We start from the raw sequence: 23,748 nt of genomic DNA, 5'->3' as shown, positions 1-23,748 counted from the left end.
CAAAACAGACTCTAATTACTCAAAACCCTACTCCAAACCAAATTTAAAGAATTTTAAACCTTCAAATAGTTGATTTTTACTATTAAGCATCAAAATGCTCCCGGGTTATCCAAAACCCGATTCGGATATACGCCCAAGTTTAAAATCATCATACGAACCTATTGGAACCGTCAAATCTCGATTCCGGAGTCGTTTTCTCAAAATGTTGACTGAAGTCAAACTTGACTTTTTAAGGCTAACTTAAGGAACCAAGTGTTCCGATTTCAACCCACACACTTCCAAATCCCGAACCAACCATCCCCGCGAGTCATAAATTAATAAAAGCATGTTCGGGGAGTTTTATTTTAGGGAACAAGTTTCTAAAAGTTAAAATGACCGGTTGGGCCATTACATTAGGTGGGATTCTGGTTTTAATATTCTTGGCTTCGCAAATTTTTCTAATTTCCATTCCAGTCCTGCATATTCTTCTGGGTCTATTTTTATAGGTTTTATTAATATTATTCCTTTATTTTTCATTACTTCTACTACATCATCTACCTTAATTTTAAATCTTGTGTTGCTATTTGTTGCCATTTTTCCTATAAATCCTACACATTTTAATAAATTATTTTCGTTATTCATTTCTTCATATCTTTTAGTTTGTATTCCTATCTTAATGTTTTTTCCAAATATATTTATCATATAATCTGGACTTATATAAAATATTCCTCCATTATTTGTCATGTCTACTTCTGTTAAACCTATTATAGATTTTTTTAATTCTAACCATCTATCATCATATACTACTACTAATACTTTAGTTCCTAAATTTTTTATAGTTAATCCTTTTAATCCTATTACTATTAATCCAATATACATTGAATTTCTTTTATAATTTCTCATTTTTTCTTACTGATTCTGGATTGATTAAATTTATAGTTGCATCATTGTCTCCTATAGCTGATAATTGTTCTTCTCTATAATGTCTATATAATTGTGAGTTATTTAAAAAATATCCTACATTATATAAGATTCTTGGATTTAGTAATCTTAGTTGGTTTTACTGGAAAATTTGTATATATTTATCTATATCTATTATTTCATCTAACTGTTGATTTTTTTCTTGTCTTCTTCTGGTTATTATGCATGATAACATATTATTACCTATTCTATTATCTGAGAAACTTATTCTTGGTCTTTCTTCGGTTGTTCTAGTCCTACTTGGAAAAAGGTCCATTTTTAGGCTTTCTTACTAAATTTTCTTTTTGAAGTGTTATTTCTACTCTTTTTAGTTGTTTTATTAAATCTTCTACTTTTGGAATTTATATTTCTTGTTTTACTTTTTTGTCTTTAATAATGATATCTAACTTTCTATTAAATTCTATGAGTAATGCTATTATGGTATTATTTTGTTTAATTTTTATCTGATCAGTTTTTCTGTGAGGGATATGATCTGTGAATCCTTCTGGATTAGGCTGAAATTTGGTTGTAAAATTTAAGGCTTTATCATATATTGGGTCTATGTCTAAATTGTTCATGAAAGAGAAATTTCTTTTAGTATTTCTATCGTGTCTTTTAATGTACCTATATCACTTGTCAATGATCTTAATTTATGAATTATCTTTTCTATTAACTTTGTAGTTTGAATCTCTAGTTCTTTAGGTCTTTCTATAATAGTTTTGACTGATTTTTCTATCTCGCTTTTTGTAGGTATTTTTTCTAGGTTAAATTTATTATTTAAGAACTGTATTTTTCTATCTATCTCTAGTTCTTGAGACTTTAGGAAATCAAAATTTTGTTCTAATTTTTCTAAAACTCTTCTTTGTTTGTTTTGTAAAGCCTCTATTATATCTAAAGTTCTGGTTATGTTTTTATTATTTTCTTGTGATTTTTCACTAAAATTAATTATTAGATCTATTACAGTATTATATTGTTTATCTTCTGTGTGTAATATATATTTTTCGTTACTAAAATTACACTTTATAACTGAATTGTCTTTTAATATTTTATATTTCTTTTCTGGATATATTCTTAAGTCTAAATATTCTAGATTCTTTAATTTATCTATTGTCGTTAATTATCCTAGCGGTATCCAAATTTTTCTATGTTTGAGGAATTTTATCTTTTGTTCTTGATAATTTATATCACCTTCTAATCCTTGTATTTTCCAATCTAATGCGGTTATATTTTCTTCACCAATAATATTTGCTATTATTTGACTCGATGTTATATAAAATTTTGATTCAGAATCTTTTCTTTGTTGGGCTAATTCTAAAGTTGCTTTTAAGAGTTTTTTTTTTAAAACTTTTTAAACTACTTTTATCAATTCTATTTTTCGTGCTATTTCTCTATTTAAAAACCAATAATTATTAGATATCTGTTTAGTCAAAGGATGTTGTCTCATGTATATATTTTATCCTAACGGAATATGCGGAATATGTTCTATTTTTCTTCTAGTATGTTTTATAAATTCTCTTTCTTGTTTTATTCTTTTATTAACTCTAAGAATTTCTTGTATAATAAGACTTCTATAATCCACTCCTCTTAATCTATTTACTGTTCCTAGATCGACTTCTTCTGGGCTATTTAAGTACTCTATTAACTCTTCTTTATATGCTATTATGTCTTGAAGTATATCAATAGTAGAATAAATTATTTGTTGGTGAATGCTTATATATTTTGCAAAATTTTGCTGTCTTATATATTTTGCAAAATGCTTATATATGTATACATATATATATATATATATATATATATATATAGTCAAAGCAATCCATTAATATTATACCTACTTACAACTTACAAGCACAAGTTTGCTTTAAAAAGTTCAGCATAATTACATCAACTCTCATTTTGGGATCAAAATGAATAATTCAACATTCAGGTCTCAAAAATAATTTTCACTTTATCTAGCCTCTTTTCTTGAGAGTAGCTAGGTTTCATCCATGAGAGCAAAAAGTCAAAAGGCCTACAACAAATAGAAAAAATATTAGTAAGTCAAGTTATCTTGTTGATAAAATGATACTGCTAAATCCCCCTCCAAAACAAGATAAGAGCTTCTCTATTCTTTCCATACAATCATTCAAATACAAAAGCATCAAAAGAAAGGGAAAAAAAAGAGGGACAAGGTTTGTTACGGCCAATCGCTATCAAAGTGGAGGTCATCGTCATTCAAATTCAAAGTATTTGTATTAGTCCATCTTGCTTCATCAATAATCTCCAAATCTTGTAGTCCTTCCTCTCTCTGAATTTGTGAAGAAGAATTGCCTCTCTATATATCAAAGGAATGAAAAAAAAATGCATCTTTTCATTAGTATTACATCATATATTTTCTTTTGATAACAAAAGTTGATACATTGTAATGACCTAATCGGTCATTTTAACTTTTAGAATCCTGTTCCCTAAAATCAAACTTTTCGTACGTGATTTTATTGATTTATGACTCGCGGGGATGGTTGGTTCGGGATTTGGAAGTGTTTGGGTTAAAATCGAAAAACCTGAATCCTTAAGTTGGCTTAAATGGCCAAGTTAGACTTCGGTCAATATTTTGAGAAAATGACCCCGGAATTGGGATTTGATAATTTCAATAGGTTCGTATGATGATTTTGGACTTGGGCGCATGTTCGAATTGGGTTTTGGATAATCCGGTAACGTTTTGACGCTTAATTGTGAAAAATTAACTATTTGAAGGTTTAAAGTTCTTTAAATTTGGTTTGGAGTAGGTTTTTGAGTAATTGAAGTCCGTTTGGAATTTCGAGTTTGGGAATAGTTCTGTATAATAATTTAAAACTTGCACGCAAAATTTCGTGTCATTCCGAGTAGCTTAGGTATGTTTCGGTGCGTTTGGAGTAAGTTTGAAGAATTTAAAAATTCTAAGTTGAATCAATTTGGTTTGAGGTATGATTCTTAGTTTTGATATTGTTTTATACGTTCTGAGGGTTCGAACAAGTCCATTTTATGATTTCAAACCTGTTGGTATGTTCGGACGGGGCCCCGAGTATTAACCGGACGAGGCTCGGACCAATTTTGGAAATTTGAGCCAAAAGCTGAAGCTTCCAGTTTCTGCTGTAACCGCATCTGCGCTTGGGAAGCCACAGATGCGAGCTCACAGAAGCGAACTCCAAGCCACAGATGCGCAAAAAGGGAAAAGCGGGCACTAACCGTAGAAGCGACCAAGGAAGCGCACCTGCGGACAGGACCGCAGAAGCGGAAAGGCCGCAGGTGCGAGGATTTTCCGCAGAAGCAGGACCGCATGTGTTGTCACAGCTCCGCAGGTGCGAAAAATCACTGTTGGACAGAATGTATTAAAAATCTGGGCTCAGTCATGTTGAGCCCATTTTCTTCTATTCTTGGGCGATTTTGGAGCATTTTGAGAGAGGATTTCAATTAGCAACTTGAAGGTAAGTTAATTCTACACACCTTGAGTTAAATACGTAGATTATGGGTAGATTTTAACTAGTAAATCTTAGAAATCAAAGGTTTAGATGAAAAATCTAGATTCTTATAAAAATGAGATTTTAAAGCACGAAAATGGTTATGGAATTGGATAGAAATTATATATTTGAGTTCTTGAGATTATGAGTAACGTTTTCATCCGAACATTGCTGGAATCCGGGCACGTGGGCCTGAGGTAAATTTTAGAAATTTTACTATTTTAGATAGGGTAATTTATTTAATAAATGAATTTTGAAATTTTGAGCATATATTAATTATTTTGTATAATATTTTGATAGCTTCGGATTTTTCGGCGTCGAATCGAGAATTTTACACGATGCGGTAATCAGAAAGTAGACTTTGAGACAAGATAAGTATCACGACCCGAAATTTCTCACCGACGGGACCGTGATGACGCCTAATATTTCACTTGTTAGGCAAGCCAACGTTAGAGAATCATTAACCAATTCCTTATTTCCATTCTGTAATTAACAATAATTAACTTAGATGAAATATAATAAGTGCGGAATATCATAAAATTGTATTAATTACTACCACCCGGATCTGGAGTCACAATTCACGAGCATTCTAGAATTTACTACAAGTAATAATCTGAAAGAAATACAACTGTCTGAATGAAAGAAACAGTAGAACAGAAAAGCAAGGCGGGGACTTCAAGGTCTGTGAACGCCGACAGATCTACCTTGAGTCTCCGGACAGCGGACCAATAGCAAAATCTCGATCAACCCGAACCGGTATCAAAGTCTGCACAGAAAGTGCATAGTGCAGTATCAGTACAACCGACCCCATGTACTGGTAAGTGTCGAGCCTAACCTTGGCGAAGTAGTGACGAAGCTAGGACAAGACACCCACATATAACCTGAATAGTATAATCATACTAGTGGCAACAATAGTAAATAAAAAATAATGCAGAAATAATAGGAAGGGAACATACAGTGGGGGAATACAACATAAAAAGTGAGAATAATGAAAAAACAGAATTAAACCGAAAATCCTTAAATGAATTGAGCAATTAAAACAGCAAGGAAAACTGCACGGCATCACCCTTCGTGCTTTTACTCTTAACCTCACCAAATAGATAAATAGAACGGCACGACATCACCCTTCGTGCATTAAACCTCTCATAATATACACGGCATCACCTTTCATGCTTTAAACCTCTCATAATATACACGGCATCACCCTTCGTGCTTTATACTCTTCCTCACAATATAAATAATGCATGCACGGTATCATCCTTCGTGATTTACACTCTTCCTCACCATATAAATAAATCACCCACGGCTTTACCCTTCGTGCTTTACACTCTTTCTCACAATTCACAGAATCAATAACAACGGATAGAGAGAAGTTTCGGATGGAAAAAGCACTTCTAGGATGGCTCACTTCTTAATTTAACATCTCAACCTCGAATCAATATTCACAATTTTATCAACTTTGGTGGAACCGGATACAAGTCTCCCAACATTTCAACAACAACAATAAGGATGGATAACAAGATTTCAGACTATAAATTTGCAAGAATGGAATTTCACTCGCATGCTATGACTCGACCACAACGCATAGATGCTCGTCACCTCAACTATGCATCGTATTCAACAACAAAACACGTAGCAAATACTCACATAATACCTATTCCCTCAAGCCAAAGTTAGACACAACACTTACCTTGCTCTGAAGGCCACTTTATTCTCAATCATAGTTTTTCCTTTGGAATTCACCTCCAAATCACTCGCATCTATTCAAAATGGCTCAATAATATCAAACATTGCTAAAGGAATCAAGTTTAATGAATAATTATAGATTTCCCAATTTTTTCCTCCAAAAAGTCAAAAATCGATACCGGGCCCGCTTGGTCAAAACCCGAGGTTCGAACCAAACTCCATTTACCCATTCACCCCCGAGCCCAAATATGTAATTAGTTTTGGAATCCGACCTCAAATTAGGGTCTAAATCCTCAAAGTTCTGAAATTCCTAAGTTCTACCCAAAAATCCTAATTTTACCATAAAAATTCTAGATTCTAGGTTGAAATCTTGTTATAAGATGTAACAGATTGAAAGAAAAGAATTAGGAATCACTTACCTATGATTTGGGGAAGATTTGGTCTTTGAAAAATCGCCTCTTAAGGTTTAGGGTTCGAAATATTGAAGAATTAAATGAAAAATCCCATTTAAGTCCAAAGTTATCAGCTGCGGACGTTGCACTTGCGACCTGAGCTTCGCAATTGCGAAGCTCGCAAATGCGAAGAGGTCATCGCAAATGCGAGATCCTTCACATTTCCGCTGCCTTCGCATTTGCGAAGCATATATCGCAATTGCGACAATTGGCCCATCGCATTTGCAGGCAAAAATTCGCATTTGCGAACATACCCTTCCCCAGACCCCCATTGCAATTGCGAGAACATGCTGGCCTAGGCTTTCTTCGCAATTGCAATAAAAACCTCGCAATTTCCATGCCTGCTTGGTTTGCATTTGCGAAGCCTGATCTCGCAATTGCGATATCAGAGGCCTGCTACAGACATCAGTTACATCAGTAAATTTCTAAGTTCCAAAATAACTCTGTAGCCTACCCGAAACTCACCCGAGCCCTCGGGGCTCCAAACCAAACATGCACACAAGTCTAAAAATATCATACGAACTCGCTCGTGCGATCAAATCACAAAAATAACATCTAAAACTACGAATTCAATACCAAATCAAATGAAATTCTCAAGAACAATGTAAAATTCATATCTTCTCAACTAGACGTCCGAATCACGTCAAATCAACTCCGTTTCTCACCAAATTTCACAGACAAGTCTTAAATGTCATAATGAACCTGCACCAGGCTCCAGAACCAGAATACGGGCCCGGCACTAACAATGTCAAACATCAATCAATTCTTGAAAACAAATAAATTTTCAGACTTTTAAATTTCATCAAAAATTCATAACTTGAGCTAGGGACCTCCGAATTCGATTCCGGGAAAACGCCCAGATCTCATAATTCGATACGGACACACCGGGACCGTCAAAATATGGACACGGGCCCGTTAACCAAAAATCTTGACCGAAATCAACTAAAATTAACTTTCAAGACATAAATTCTTATTTTAATCAATTTTCAACATAAAAGCTTTCTGGAAACCTGCCTGGAGTATACACGCAAATCGAGGAAGGTAAAAATGAGATTTTTAAGGCTTAGGAGCCCAGATTCGAGTTTTAAAACATAAGATGACCTTTTGGGTCATCACAGTAAGTCTCTTGTCTAATCTTGTAAGGGAAAAATTACCTATAGGGATTAAATTAAATAATTATTGCTAATTATAGGGCCTACGTACGCACGAGGTAACGAGAGTCCGTGCGTAGCTACTATTAATGCTAAAATCCAGGTAGTTTAGGACTCAAATCATGAATTATTTGTGTAAATTGTATTATTTATTAATTAAATTATTTGATGTATATATTGTGAATTGTTATGAAAGGTAGCAAAAGATGAAATTTTCATATGCTTAATTTTTGTTTAAATAAATTAATTGTTGGAGTAATTTGTGTATTCTCTCGAATAAATCTTATAATAAATACTCTCATTCCGAAGGTACATAAGAAAATGTCCTCATTTCTAGTGGATCGGGCCGAACGCCTCGGCAGGATAGATACATCTATGGATCATGCCGCACGTCCCTCGGCAGTGTACACGACACTCTAGATCGGGCCATACGACCTCAACAGAAATCGTGCCTAATAATAATAATTACATGATACTTTGATAGTTTACTGTAGCTTGTGGAACTAATTGATAAATTTGAAATTTATTGGAATTGAAAGGATTTAATTAATGGTTTGGAAGTTGTTGGAATTGGAAGAATTTAATTATTTCTGCTGGTTAAATAAATTATTGTTAAATTCTGTGAATTATGCTGATTTAAAAATTCTAGTTTTATTTCAAATATTATTATTGACCCATAGTGAGTGTCAAAGTCTGTCATCTCGTCTCTACCATTTCGAGATTCGGCTTGATACTTACTGGGTACACGTTGTTTACGTACTCATATTATACTTGCTGCACTTTCTGTGCAGGACCTGAGATAGGTACTTGTGGAGGACCTATCATCGCACATCCTCGTTATCCAGAGGCGTAGTGTGAGCTGCCGTTTTGAGCCGTCCTGCAGCTACCAGTGCCTCTCTTTGTATTTTTTTTTCATTCTGTCTATTTTATTTCAGACAGTATTTGAAGTTTTGTATAATCTACTAGATGCTCGTACACTTGTGACACCAGGTCTTGGCAGATACATTGGTAGAATTGGGGGTTGATTATTTTCTTGGATTTGAATTAATCGATATCTCTTATATTATCTTTAATATTGCTAGTAAAAGGGAAGAACTACTTAGAAAATTATTCGGAAAATATTCGATAAATGTCTAATTTATTAGTTGGCTTGCCTAGCCGTAGTGTTGGGTGCTATCACGACCTATAGGTGAAATTGAGTCGTGACAATATGGTATTAGAGAACTAGGTTCACGTAGGTCTCACAAGTTATGAGAAGGCCTAATAGAGTCTTGCGGATCGGTATAGAAACGTCTGTACTTATCTTCGAGAGGCTATAGGGTGTTAAAAAACTACCTTTATTCAACTTCCATCGTGCAATTGATACAGTACTAAATATCTTCTCTTACTCTCTCACAGATGGTGAGAACGCGCTCGAATGAGGCTCCAGCCCATAGTAGAGGTAGAGGACGTCCCAGGACTGTTCTAGTTATTCCACCGATGGGTCCAGTAGAGGATCCCATTATTGAGGAGCAGGGTGAAGTGCATGTGGCAGAGCTAGCTCCGGTGGGTTTCACATCTGCACCGGGATTTCAGGATGTTATGGGTCGTATGCTGCGATTCATGGACACTATGACTCAGGCCAGTTTATTTTCGGTAGACCCAGCCACATCTCAGGCGGGCGGGGGAGAAAATACCCCTACCACGCAGGCTCATGGACAGGCAGTTGCTGTATATCAGACCTAGGGTGCACTACCTGTGGGTGGAGCCTAGCCAGTGGCAGCAGCTACACCTGAGCCCAAGCCAGCTGCAGCCGCTGATCCACATAAACTATTGGATAGATGGACCAGACTTCATCCTCCTGCCTTTGGGGGTGAGAGACATGAGGATCCTCAAGACTTTATTGATCGGTGCAGGGAGAGACTGCACAACATGAGAATATTGGAGTCTCATGGGGTTGACTTTGCTACTTTTCAGCTAGAGGGCAGGGCCCATAGATGGTGGCAGTCTTATGTTCTTAGCAGACTAGCAGATTCTCCTCCCATGACTTGGGACAGGTTTATTTGTATCTTCCTGGATAGGTATATTCCACTCTCCTAGAGGGAAGAGTTGCAGTTTCAGTTTGAGCAGCTCCAGCAAGGTCAGATGTCAGTGACCGATTATGAGGTGAGGTTCTCTGAGTTATCTCGCCATGCACTTATGATACTCCCTATTGAGGCGAAGAGAGTGCGGAGGTTTGTAGCTGGTTTACATACTGGCATTCATGCCATTATGGCTCAAGAGGTTGAGATGGGTACTTCTTATGAGCTAGTTGTGGAGATAGCCCGGAGGATTGTGGGTGTACGTCAGCGGAGCCGAGAGCAGGTTATGAGAGATAAGCGGTTCAGTTATTCTGGATAATTCAGAGGTGCTCCGTATGGGGGCAGAGGTCAGTTCATGAGAGGGTAGTCCAGCAGACCCCCATATCCAGCACCACCGCCTCCTCGAGGTGCTCTAGTGCGACCTTATCTCAATGTTATACCATAGAGTTCTTACCGCCCACCGGCTATTCAGGGTTCTTCCAGTGGGTATTCAGGTCCACAGGGCCAGACTTCTAGTCACCGGCTTATTGCACCACAAAGTTATTACGATTGCGGGGATCCCAGTCATATACGGAGATTCTGTCCCAGGCTGCGGGGTAGACCAGTGCATCAGGGTCAACAACATATGATTACCGCACCAGTTGCTCCACCAGTCGTCCGACCACCAAGAGGTGGAGGAAAGGTGGGTAGAGGTTGTCCTAGAGGTGGAGGTCAGCCAGTTGGCGCTCCAGCTCGGTTCTATGATTTTTCGGCCAGACCAGATGCAGAGGCCTCAGATGCCGTGATTACAAGTATTATTTATGTTTGCGGCAAAGATGCCTCAGTATTATTTGATCCAGGATCTACGTATTCATATGTGTCATCTCTATTCGTTCCATTCTTGGGTGTTTCTCGTGAGTCCTTGAGTAATCCTGTTTATGTGTCCACTCTTGTGGGCGATACTAATATTTTGAACCGGATCTACTGGTCTTGTATTATTACATTCTGTGGTTATGAAACTAGAGCAGATCTCTTATTACTTGAGATGATCGATTTTGATATTATTCTGCGTATGGATTGGTTATCTCCATATCATGCTATTCTAGATTTTCATGCCAAGACTGTTACCTTGGCTATTCCATCTTTACCTAGGCTGTAGTGGAAGGGGTCGTCTATTAGTTCATTTAATCGTGTTATTTCTTTTATAAAGGCTCAACATATGGTTGAGAAGGGTTGTTTAGCTTATCTAGCTTATGTTCGGGATACTACTACAAAGACTTCGACTATTGATTCAGTGCCTGTAGTTCGGGAGTTCTTCGATGTATTTCCTTCAGACCTTCCAAGTATGCCACCTGATCATGATATTGATTTTTGTATTGACCTAGCTCGAGATACCCAACCTATATCTACCCCACTGTATCGCATGTCTCCGAAAGAATTGAAAGAGTTGAAAGAACAACTTGAGGAGTTTCTAGCCAAAGGGTTTGTCAAACCGAGTGTATCGCCTTGGGGTGCACCATTATTATTCATGAAGAAGAAGGATGGAACAATGCGAATGTGTATTGATTATTGCCAATTGAACAGAGTCACTATTAAGAACAAATACCCATTGCTGCGTATTGATGATTTATTTGACCAGTTGCAGGGTGCTAGGGTGTTCTCTAAGATTAACTTGAGGTCGGGGTACGATAAGTTGAAGATTCGAAATTTGGATGTTCTGAAGACTGCTTTCCAGACTAGATATGGTCATTATGAGTTTTTGGTGATGTCCTTCAGTTTAAATAATGCCCCGGCGACATTTATGGATCTGATGAACAGGGTATTCTGGCCATATATTGATTCATTTGTCATTGTCTTCGTTGATGACATTCTGATTTACTCACGCAGTAAGGAGGAGCACGAATAGCATATGAGAGTAGTGCTTCAGACATTGCAGGAACAAAAACAATATGGTAAGTTCTCCAAATATGAGTTCTGGATAGAATCTGTAGCATTTTCGGGGCATATTGTATCGGGCTAGGGTATTAAGGTTGATCCCAAAAAGATTGAGGCAGTTTAGAATTGGCATCGTCCCACTTCGGCAACTGAGATTAGGAGTTTTCTGGGTTTAGCAGGTTATTATCGTCGATTCGTGGAAGGCTTTTCATCTATTACAGCGCCTTTGCCCAAATTGACCCCAGAAGGGTGCTCCGTTCCGATGGTCCGATGATTGTGAAGTGAGCTTTCAGAAGCTCAAGACAGCATTGACCACATCACCAGTGTTAGTGTTGCCTTCCATTTCGGGGATGTATACAGTGTATTGTGATGCTTCACGTATTGGTTTGGGTTGTGTATTGATGCAGGAAAGGAGAGTTATTGCATATGTTTCACGTCAGCTAAAGCCCCGCGAGAAGAATTATCCAGTACATGATTTGGAGTTAGCTGCGATTGTTCACGCTCTTAAGATTTGGAGGCATTATCTTTATGGGGTGTCCTGTGAAGTTTATACTGATCATCACAGCTTGCAGCATTTGTTCAGGCAGAGGAACCTAAATTGGAGGCAGCGCAAATGGCTAGAGTTACTAAAATATTATGATATTACTATCCTATATCATCCGGGCAAAGCAAACGTGGTTGCAAGCGCCTTGAGTAGGAAGGCAGAGAGCATGGGTAGTTTGGCTTTCCTTTCAGTGGAGGAAAGGCCATTAGCTTCGGATATTCAGTCCTTGGCTAACAGACTTGTAAGGCTGGATATTTTTGAGCCCGGACGAGTACTTGCATGTGTTGTAGCTCAGTCTTCACTATTTGAATAGATCAAGGTTCGCTAGTATAATGATCCACACTTAATGGTTCTTCGAGAAATGGTACTACGAGGTGGTGCCAAGGAAGTTACTATTGGTGTGGATGGTGTTCTGCGACTCCAGGATCGTCTATGTGTTCCTAATATGGATGGACTGAGGAAAAAGATCCTAGAGGAACCACACAGTTCTCGGTATTCTATTCATCCAGGTGCTATGAAGATGTATCGGGACTTGGGGCAGCATTATTGGTGGCGGCGAATGAAAAAGGATATAGTTGAGTGTGTAGCTAGGTGTCTGAATTGCCAGCAAGTTAAATATGAGCACCAGAGGCCGGGTGGCCTACTTCAGCAGATGACTATACCAGAATGGAAATGGGAACGTATCACTATGGACTTTGTAGTTGGGTTGTCGCGGACCTTGCGGAAGTTTGATGCAGTTTGGGTCCTTGTTGATAGGTTGACCAAGTCAGTACACTTTATTCTGGTTGTGACTACGCATACTTCGGAGAGGTTGGCCCAGATTTATATTCAGGAGATAGTTCGGTTGTACGGTGTGCCAATTTCCATCATATCAGATAGAGGTCCTCAGTTTACTTCACATTTCTGGAGAGCAGTACGGAGTGAGTTGGGGACCCATGTAGAGCTCAGTACATCCTTTCATACGCAGACCGACGGGCAGTCAAAGCGGACAGTTCAGATTTTGGAGGATATGCTCAGGGCATGTGTGATTGACTTTGGATGTCAGTGGGATCGTTTCTTGCCTTTGGCCGGGTTTGCTTATAATAACATTTACCAATCCATCATCGAGATGGCTCCATTTGAGGCTTTATATGGTCGGCGATGTCGTTCGCCCATCGGATGGTTTGAGCCTGGTGAGGCTAAGTTATATGGTACTGTTTTGGTGAAGGATGCCTTGGAAAAGTTAAAGTTGATTCAGGAGTGACTTCGTACAGCACAGTCTAGACAGAAGAGTTACGTGGATCAAAAAGCGCGTGATTTATCATTTATGGTAGGTGAAAAAGTTCTCTTGAAAGTTTTGTCGATGAAGGGAATCATGAGATTTGGGAAAAGGGGGAAATTGAGCCCAGGGTTTATAGGCCCATTTGAGGTGTTGAGACGAGTTTTGGGGGGGGGGGGGAGGGTTGCTTATGAGCTTGCATTGCCTCATAGTCTATCGGGAGTTCATCCGGTTTTCCATGTATCTATGCTCCGGAAGTATCATGCCGACCTGTCACATATGTTGGACTTCAGCACAGTTCATCTAGATAAGTGTTTGGGTTATGAAGAGGAGCCATTTTCCATTGTTGATAAACAGGTTCGCCAGTTGAGGTCCAAGAGGATTTCTGCGGTAAAAGTCCAATGGAGGGGCCAACCAGTCGATGAAGCGACTTGGGAGGCCGAGGAGGACATGCAGATCAAGTTTCCACACTTATTTAGCACTCCAGGTATTATTCTAAACCCGTTCGAGGACGAACGTTTGTTTAAGAGGTGGAGAATATAATGACCCAACCGGTGATTTTAAATTTTAGAATCCCGTTCCCTAATATAAAACTCCCCATGCTTTTATTGATTTATAACTCGCGGGGATGGTTGGTTCGGGATTTGAAAGTGATTGGGTTGAAATCGGAACATTTTGGTTCCTTAAGTTGGCTTTAAATGGCCAAGTTTGACTTCGGTCAACATTTTGAGAAAACGACCTCGGAATCAGGATTTGACGGTTCTAATAGGTTTGTATGATGATTTTGGACTTGGGCGCATGTTCGAATAGGGTTTTGGATAACCCGGGAACGTTTTGGCGCTTAATAGTGAAATATTAACTATTTGAAGGTTTAAAGTTCTTTAAATTTGGTTTGGAGTAGATTTTTGAGTAATTGAAGTCCGTTTGGAATTCCGAGTTTGGGAATAGTTATGTATAGTGATTTAAGACTTGCACGCAAAATTTCGTGTCATTCCGAGTAGTTTAGGTATGTTTCGGCGCTTTTGGAGTAAATTTGAAGCATTTAAAAATTCTAAGTTGAATCAATTTTGTTTGAGGTATGATTCGTAGTTTTGATGTTGTTTTATACGTTCTGAGGGTTCGAGCAAGTCCGTTTTATGATTTCAAACCTGTTGGAAATTTTGGAAATTTGAGCCAAAAGCAGAAGCTTCCAGTTTCTGTTGTAACCGCATCTGCGCTTGGGAAGCCACAGATGCGAGCTCGCAGAAGCGAACTCCAGGCCGCAGATGCGCAAAAGGGAGAGGCGGGCACTAACGATAGAAGCAACCAAGGAAGCGCACCTGCGAACCCGCAGGTGCGAAGAACAGGACCGCAAAAGCGAAAATGGCGCAGGTGCGAGGATTTTCCGCAGAAGCGGGACCGCATGTGCAGTCACAGCTCCGCAGGTGCGAAAAATCACTGTTGGACAGAACGTGATAAAAATTGGGGCTCAGTCATTTTGAGCCCATTATCTTCCATTCTTGGGCGATTTTGGAGCTTTTTGAGATGGGATTTCAATTAGAAACTTGAAGGTAAGTTAATTCTACACATTAAGTTACAACAACAACAACAACAACAACCCAGTATAATCCCACTAGTGAGGTCTGGGGAGGGTAGTGTGTACGTAGACCTTACCCCTACCATGAGGTAGAGAGGCTGTTTCCAATAGACCCTCGACATCCTTCCCTCCAAGAACTCCCTACATTGCTCTTGGGGTGACTCGAACTAACAACCTCTTGGTTGGAAGTGGAGGTTGCTTGCCATCAGAGCAACCCCTCTTGTCTTACACATTGAGTTAAATACATTGATTATGGGTAGATTATAACTAGTAAATCTTAGAAATCAAAGGTTTAGATGAAAAACCTAGATTCTTATAAAAACGAGATTTTTAACCACAAAAATGGTTATGGAATGGATAGAAATTATATATTTGAGTTCTTGAGATTATGAGTAACGTTTTCATCCGAACATTTCTGGAATCTGGGTACGTGGGCTTGGGGTAAATTTTAGGAATTTTACCATTTTGGATAGGATAATTTATTTAATAGATGAATTTCGAAATTTTGAGCATATATTATTTATTTTGTATAATATTTGGATAGCTTCGGAGTTTTTGGCGTCGAATCGAGAATTTTACGCAACGCGGTAATCGGAAAGTAGACTTTGAGACAAGGTAAGTCTTTTGTCTAATCTTGTAAGGGGAAAATTACCCATAGAGATTAAATTAAATAATTGTTGCTAATTGCGGGGCCTACGTACGCACGAGGTGACGAGAGTCCGTGCGTAGCTACTATTAATGCTAAAGTCTGGATAGTTTAGGACTCAAAGCATGAATTAATTATATAAATTGTATTCTTTATTAATTAAATTATTTGATGTATATATTGTGAATTGTTATGAAAGGTAGCAAAAGATGAAATTTTCATATGCTTAATTTTTTTTTAAATAAATTAATTGTTGGAATAATTTGTGTATTCTCTCGAATAAATCTTACAATAAATACTCTCATTCCGGAGGTACATAAGAAAATGTCCTCCTTTATTGTGGATCGGGTCGAACGCCTCGGCAGGATAGATGCATCTATGGATCGTGCCGCATGTCCCTCGGCAGTGTACACGATACTCTGGATCGGGCCGTACGACCTCGGCAGAAATCGTGCCTAATAATAATAATTACATGATACTTTGATAGTTTACTGTAGCTCATGGAACTAATTGATAAATTTGAAATTTATTGGAATTGAAGGGATTTAATTAATGGTTTGGAAGTTGTTGGAATTGGAAGAATTTAATTATTTCTGCTGGTTAAATAAATTATTGTTAAATTCTGTAAATTATGCTGATTTAGAAATTCTAGTTTTATTTCAAATATTATTATTAACCCATAGTGAGTGTCAAAGTCTGTCATCTCGTCTCTACCACTTCGATATTAGGCTTGATACTTACTGGGTACACGTTGTTTACGTATTCATACTACACTTGCTACACTTTTTGTGTAGGACCTGAGACAGGTACTTGTGGAGGACCTATCATTGCACATCCTCGTTATCCAGATGCGTAGTGGTGAGCTGCCTTTCTGAGCCGTCCTGCAGCTACCAGTGCTTCTCTTTGTATTTTTTTTCATTCTGTCTATTTTATTTCAGACAGTATTTGGAGTTTTGTATAATCTACTAGATACTCATACACTTATGACACCAGGTCTTGGCACACACATTGGTAGAATTGGGGGTTGATTATTTTCTTTGATTTGGATTAATTGATATCTCTTATATTATCTTTTATATTGGTAGTAAAAGAGCAGAACTACTTAGAAAATTATTCGGAAAATATTTGATATTTATCTAATTTATTAGTTGGCTTGCCTAGCCGTAGTGTTGGGCGCCATCACGACCTATAGGTCAAATTGGGTCATGAAATACACGTATGAAAAAGAGTTGAGCTAGTGCAATAAAAGTTGACAATGTATACTATATAGTTACCTGAAGTCTCAATTGTTTTCTACTTTTTGATAAAAGGAACTGATTCACTTGTATTTTGTATACCACCAACATCAATTGTAGCATCATCAATAAGCTCATCCTCATGTGGAGTACATGGAACCATTTTAATAACATCAGCATCAAATAAGTTCTCTTCGTCAAGCCAGAAGGTTCTACAAGAAGTACAAGATCTTCTCTTTTAGTAATCCATTCATCATCCAAATCAACTTCATCAACTAAAATAGGATCAATCTTCTGCATTTTTCTTTTGATGCTCCGCTTTCTTAATCTTGTATTATATCTTACATAAAGTAGAGCAATTATCCTGCAATGCTCAAGAGTATTTCTTTTTTTTTTTTTGTATGAATCTAGTAAATGTTGGGGCAAAAAATAGGATTTAAGTTATCATCATATAGGAAACACAAATAAAGTATAGTGCTTACCGACTCAAAGGTACTCCAATTTCTTTCACAACCCGAGGAGCACAAGAGAGACTTAAGACACGGATAGCAAATTTTGTCAACTCTGGAGTTCGACCACCAAAGCGCATCCACCAATCAGTAGGAGATCGCATCTTCCTTAGAACCCATGGCTAACTGGCTCCCAAAATCACCTCTCAAGTGATCGTAAGAATCTAACTGGATATCCACTCTTAATCTCTCATGATAATTTAACATCTGTTCCATGCAGTCATATAAACCTTGTTTGATTTCAAACTTATTAGGGAATCTATCTTCAAATCGTAATTGTGGATTCAAATAATACCCCGCAACATGTAGTGGACGATGAAGTTGGCTCGTCCATCTTTCATCTATTCTTTTCCAAATGGGACCATACTTTCTTTCGTTATTACCACAATTGAGAGATATATTTTCCTTAGCCTTAGTCATCAAATGATACATATATCTCATACAAGGCTTCTCTTCTGAATCAACTTTTCTTAGAACACTACTAAAGGAGTAACGCTCTCACACAGTAAGCAATATGAGGCCAAAATGTTTGATCAAATAGAACTGTAGCTCTTGTTTTCACTCCTTCATGTTTCTTAGCCCAAGTAGAAGTATTCCAAGATTCGGAAGAGAACATAGATCGAAGGACTTATTTTTGTTTTTGAATACTTTGAAGAGTCAAATATGCAGTAGCAAAACGAGTGACAGTAGGACAAAGAAGTTAATGATTCTTCGTGAAAGATCTCATCAAATCCAATACCCAAGTATGCCCATAAATAAACTTTACCACATCTTTTGCCTTTTTGAGGGTCTCTTGATGAATTTTCAACTTACCTATATCCTCTAACATAGATCAATGTAGTGTGCTGCACATGGGGTCCAATAAATATGAGGTCGAGTTTCCATTATCCTTTTTCTGGCATTGACAAAATTAGAACCATTATCAGTTATCATTTGTACCACATTTTCCTCCCCAACATCATCTATAAGTTTATTCAAGTGTGATGCAAGCATCTCACCACTTTTTATTGAATCGGATGCATCAATAAATCTTTAAAAAAAAGTATATGCGGGGTTGTTCGCAAGAAAGTTGATGAAACATCTATTTTTCCCATCCAACCAACTGACATTATAGAACAACCATATTGCTTCCAAGATAGATTTTGGCATATACACTAAGTCCATCCGCTAATTAAGGCCGAGCTCAGGCGGCCTTGCTGAGCGGACTCTATATGTCGTAGTTGACGAAATGAGACGAGCAAGTTGGGTAGCGGTGCTTTAAATGAGGTAGCAACACGACTTTTCATGAGATGCAGACTTTGGGGATGCATTGTTTCATAATGACGTCACGACATCATGCGTCATTATGACGCATTTTCCCGATGCCTTGCGTCGTTTCCTGTGCCTCTGGCGTTTCGATACCTACGCTGGGTAATGATAGCCTGATTTCTCGGTCTTGGTGCTTGAACACTTATAAATATGGATTTGAGGTCATTTGTGTTTGTTTTGCATACTTGCATTATCGAATCATTGTGTCCCTTTCTTCATTCTCCATATCAAACCCTTGTCTCCTTTTTTGCTTCGTCACTGCGTATCCATTCCCCCGGTTCCAGTGATTTAAGTTGTTCTCGACTCTTATGTGCTTAAGATATCTTCTCTCAAGAATATGGTTAATGCACTCTCTGGTTCTAGTATGGTGCTTAACCCTACCCCTTTGGCGGTGTGCATGCCTCCTCATGGCAATGATGTTTCTGTTGCCCCTAAAGATGAGGGGTTTCTTACGGCAGAGGAAATAATTTCTCGCAGTAAAAAGATTAGATATGACTTTTCGAAGTTGCCCGAAGATGATAATGAGGTCTCAGGGTCGGTGATGATCGAAGTTGACCTCACTGCGTTTAGGAAAAAGTTCAAAATTCCAGGTCATATCGATTTAGTTCTGGCGGGGCATGATGTGGTACAGATACATCTTCCAGGATATTGCGCATTCTATGCATGTCCATTCTACGTGGGGTATTCTTTCCTCTTCTCCCATTGGCGGAGGAATTTTGCTGCTACTACGGTGTCTGCCCAGCCCAACTCTCCCCTTATATCTACAAGCTTATATGTATGCTAACAAAATATGTGGAGTTAGCTGGCTGTGGGGTCTCATTTCGCCACTTGATACATCTCTTCGCCCCTAGTTTCTATAGGGGACGATGTTGCACATTCGCCATCGAGGAAGTAAAAGTTTGGTGGTGAAGATGGACGAGAAGGCAAATCATCAGTTCTGGCTCAACTATTTCTTCGTCAAGATCAAGGACGTGGTGGCCAACACAAGCGGGTTCCCCGAGGCTTGGAAGTATTCTCGTAAGTATCTTTTTGCTCAACATTCATTTTGCCTATTTTAGTCGTAGTTTAACATTCCGTCCCTTCTTCGTACAGCTGAGATCCTGCCCCCTCCCTTGGTCGGGGACATTCATGACTGGATCATCCAGATCTTGCCTCACATAGTGGGGATTCATGAATGGCCGGCCTTTATCAAGAAATTCGGGCCTGTGCCTTCCACGACCTATGAGTTCGTCTATATGTATTTGTCTATGCATATATAATTATTATCTTGTCCATACTGTTTTGACCTCATGGTTGTCTGCTCGTTGCGATTTTATGCAGGAAGTGACAGTCTTCTGATTTTTCTTTTTCAGCCCGAGGACCTTCGAGAAGGCAGAAGGCTCCTGCTCCGGCATTCCGTAAAAGGAAGGCCGCTTCTATTCCATCTGCTATGATGAGGTCTACTCGGTCATTGACTACTCCTGCAGCAGGACTTTTGACATCCCCTTTGCGTCATCTAGAAAATGAGGACGATGATGAGGGATCGTCGCCGAATGGCGATAACTTGCTTCTCCTCAAGAGGTAATATGTAGATGTCGGTGATAGAGGATTTCGTCATCCGGAAAATGACGATCATAGACCTTGGAGATGATGTCGAGTTACCATCCGCGATTCACCATTTTTGGGAGGCGAGGAGCGTACGCCTCTCCCTGAGACCGTGATGGATTTTAAAGGGCCGTCAACAAAAGTCCCTGACATTTTACGGGAGGACGATCCATCGGCCTCTCTACCAGCCGAGGGTCCTTCTTCCCGGGTTGACACAAAAGGAAAAAATGTAACCGAAGAAGGTTACGAGACGGGCTCTGATATGAACGCTGAGGAAATAAGGATGATGAGGGAAGGACTTACCCAACTCGAGGTGAGATTGGAGGGGACTATACGGACTATTACGATCCCCTAGGACCGGGATCTTTTGGTTGATACAGAGGATGTGGTTCCTTTTCTTGGTCCCCTCTATTCCGATGTGGAGGGTGAGACCCTTGAGAAACTAAAGGATGCCACTTTGTCGAGGAGCATAGTCGGCCTCGCTCTTAGGGTAAGCCTTTGATCTTTCTTTGTTTTTTATGTCGAGTCCAGTTTTGTTCTTACTCGTTCTTTCTTTCTTTTAGACTGTGATCTTGGAGATCGAGAGAGCCCAATGAAAGGAGAGGCGTAAGACCATTTTTCAGAAGATGGAGTGAAAATATCGCGAATACCGTGATAAGCACTGCAAGATCTACAGGCGATTTGGTAGAAGCGGCACTTTCAAGGCTCTTCGAGGTGAACTGAAGGAGAAGGATGATGAATTGATGAGGGTCATTGGAAAGTGCAGCATTCTCGATGGGGCGTTGAGAGACAAAGAAAAGGAGCTCCAGGTGAGCAGGGGGATCAAGGCCCAATGTGCCGACCTTCAAGCCCAAGTGGTTTTATTATGCGCTGAGCTTGATAAGTGTCAACTCAAAGTGGTCACTCTGAGTGGCGAGGTCTCTGAGAAGGTAGTGGGTTTACAGAATGCGGAGTCGACCCAGTTATCGGCTGCGAGGAAAATAGAGGCTTTAGAGGTTGTGATCCACGTTCTCCGTTCTGAGCGGGATTGTGCTTTGGAGACGGCAGGCTCAGAGAGGAGCGGCTTGATGAGCGGATAGGGGAGCTAGAAAAAGAGGCTTCAGGCCTTAGCGATCGAGTTGTTGCTCTTGAGGCCGAGAAGGTACAGTTATTAGCTCAGCCGTCCTCTTCCCCCGCTTCTTCTTTTTCTGATGTTGCTCGTGATTTGTACGAGAAATGGATTCACGTCGAGGCTCAGATGGACATATTCAGACATCTGATGGGGGCAGGGGCTATTTTAGAAGCCGCCTTCGAGGATGCACGTGCTAAGGCACGTAAAGCTCGGTTTGCTTGTGGCTATGACCCAGCTACACTGTAAGGTGGCGACGAAAAGGAGGGTGAGAGCATGGATCAGATCGAACATGATGCCTGATATTGGGGTGAATATCCCGTTGGTGATGGGAACGAGATGGGTAGAGAAGGTCTAGGCAATCAAGCGGTTGGCGCTGCTGGGCCGGGAAATGATTAGTTGTTCTTTTTTGTTTTAGTCATGGATGTGTGTACTTTTTGTAGGCGTGCAGCCTTTGTAAAAAATATTCTAAGTATGCAGTGTTAGTTTTGTTATTCGTACCTGATTCATTTTCTATGTTCGGATTTGTGCACTTTTCTGATTTTGTTACTTGATTGACTTTGTCGTAAAAAATTTGTTTGAGTAGGCTGAACGACGTTGAAAGTAGCCTTCATTTGGTTAAGATCGTGGGTCGGATATGTGTTAATTCGAATGAGGTCGAATATAACCTTTAATTATTTGAGGTCGTGGGCTGAATAGGTGTTAATTCGAACGATGTCAAATGTAACCTTTAATTAATTGAGGTCGTGGGCTGAATAGGTGTTAATTCGAATAAGGTTGAATATAACCTTTAATTAATTGAGGTCATGGGCCGAATAGGTGTTAATTCGAAAAAGGTCGAATGTAACCTTTAATTGCTTAAGGTCGTGGGCCGAATATGTGTTAATTCGAACAAGGTCGAATGCAACCTTTAATTGATTGAGGCTGTGGGCCGAATAGGTGTTAATTCGAACGAGGTCGAATGTAACCTTTATTTGATTGAGGTCGTGGCCCGAATAGGTGTTAATTCGAACGAGCTCGAATGTAACCTTTAATTGATTGAGGTCATGGGCCGAATAGTTGTTAATTCGAACGAGGCCAAATGTAACCTTTACTTGGGGAGAGCAGGAATAAACTTTATGTACTTGTGCTTTATTCATATTCTTGGAGAGATTTACATATTTTCCTGGTGTTATGGTAGTCCAGTCCCAGTTCCGGTCTATCTAGTCCCTTCATTGGTCGAGCTAGAAAAGTAGTGAGAGGTCGAGCAATGAATTGGTCGTCCAGTGTCTTTGTTAGTGCTCACTTCAATCCTGACGAACCCCCGTCATCGCCTCGCTAAAAACATCCTTGAGAAAACCCACTTGGGACAAAACTCGAATGAGGGAAAAAGAGTACGACTTTGGGGACCTCATCTTTAAAAGTTGAAGTACTTGAGGTGTGTAATGTTCCAGTTATTTGGTAGTCGCTTTCCTTCCATTGTTTCCAGTAAGAATGACCATTTGCTTGTCACTGCCATGATTTTGTAGTGGCCGTCCCAGTTTGTTCCTAGTTTGCCTTCCCATAGATCTTTGCTTGCTTGTGTTTTAGCTTTAAGCACGTAGTCCCCGACTTTAAGTGGCCTCATCTTTGCTTTTTTGTTATAGTAGTGTTCTGCTTGCTGCTTTTAGGTGACCATTCTCACATAAGCCATATTTCTTTGTTCCTCAACTTCGTTTCTACTGTCATCGTTCCGGGGTCCGCTTTCGCAGAAGTATCTTAGACTAGGCTCCCTGACCTCAACTGGTATTACTGTGTCAGTCCCATAGACTAAGGAGTATGGTGTTTCCCCTGTGCTCGTTTTTGGCATTGTTCGGTAGGCCCAGAGTACTTCTGATAATATCTCCGGCCACAGTCCCTTAGCGTCTAGCTTCTTCTTCATGATGTTCAATATTGACTTATTGGAGGATTCCGCTTGCCCGTTACCCGCGGGGTGGTAAGGCGTTGACAGTATTCTTTTGATGTGCCATTTTTCAAAAAAGTCGGCGACCATCTTTCCTGCAAATTAAGGTCTGTTGTCGCAGCTGATTTCTTTGGGGAGACCGAAATGGCATACGATGTTCTTCATATGAAGGCGATTATTTCTTGTTCGCGTATTTGGGCGAATGCTCCTCCTTCTACCCATTTAGAGAAATAATCAGTTAAAACCAAGAGAAATTGTATGTTACCTCGTCCGGCCGGGAGGGGGCCCACGATATCCATTCCCCATTTGATGAATGGCCAAGGGGAAGTTACTTGGTGTAGGTGTTCGCCTGCTTGGTGGATTATTGGGGTGTACTTCTGGCAT

The sequence above is a fragment of the Nicotiana tabacum genome, chromosome 22 (assembly GCF_000715075.1).
Source record: "Nicotiana tabacum cultivar K326 chromosome 22, ASM71507v2, whole genome shotgun sequence".
Classification (NCBI taxonomy): Eukaryota; Viridiplantae; Streptophyta; class Magnoliopsida; order Solanales; family Solanaceae; genus Nicotiana; species Nicotiana tabacum.
This window is presented reverse-complemented; position numbering follows the sequence as displayed.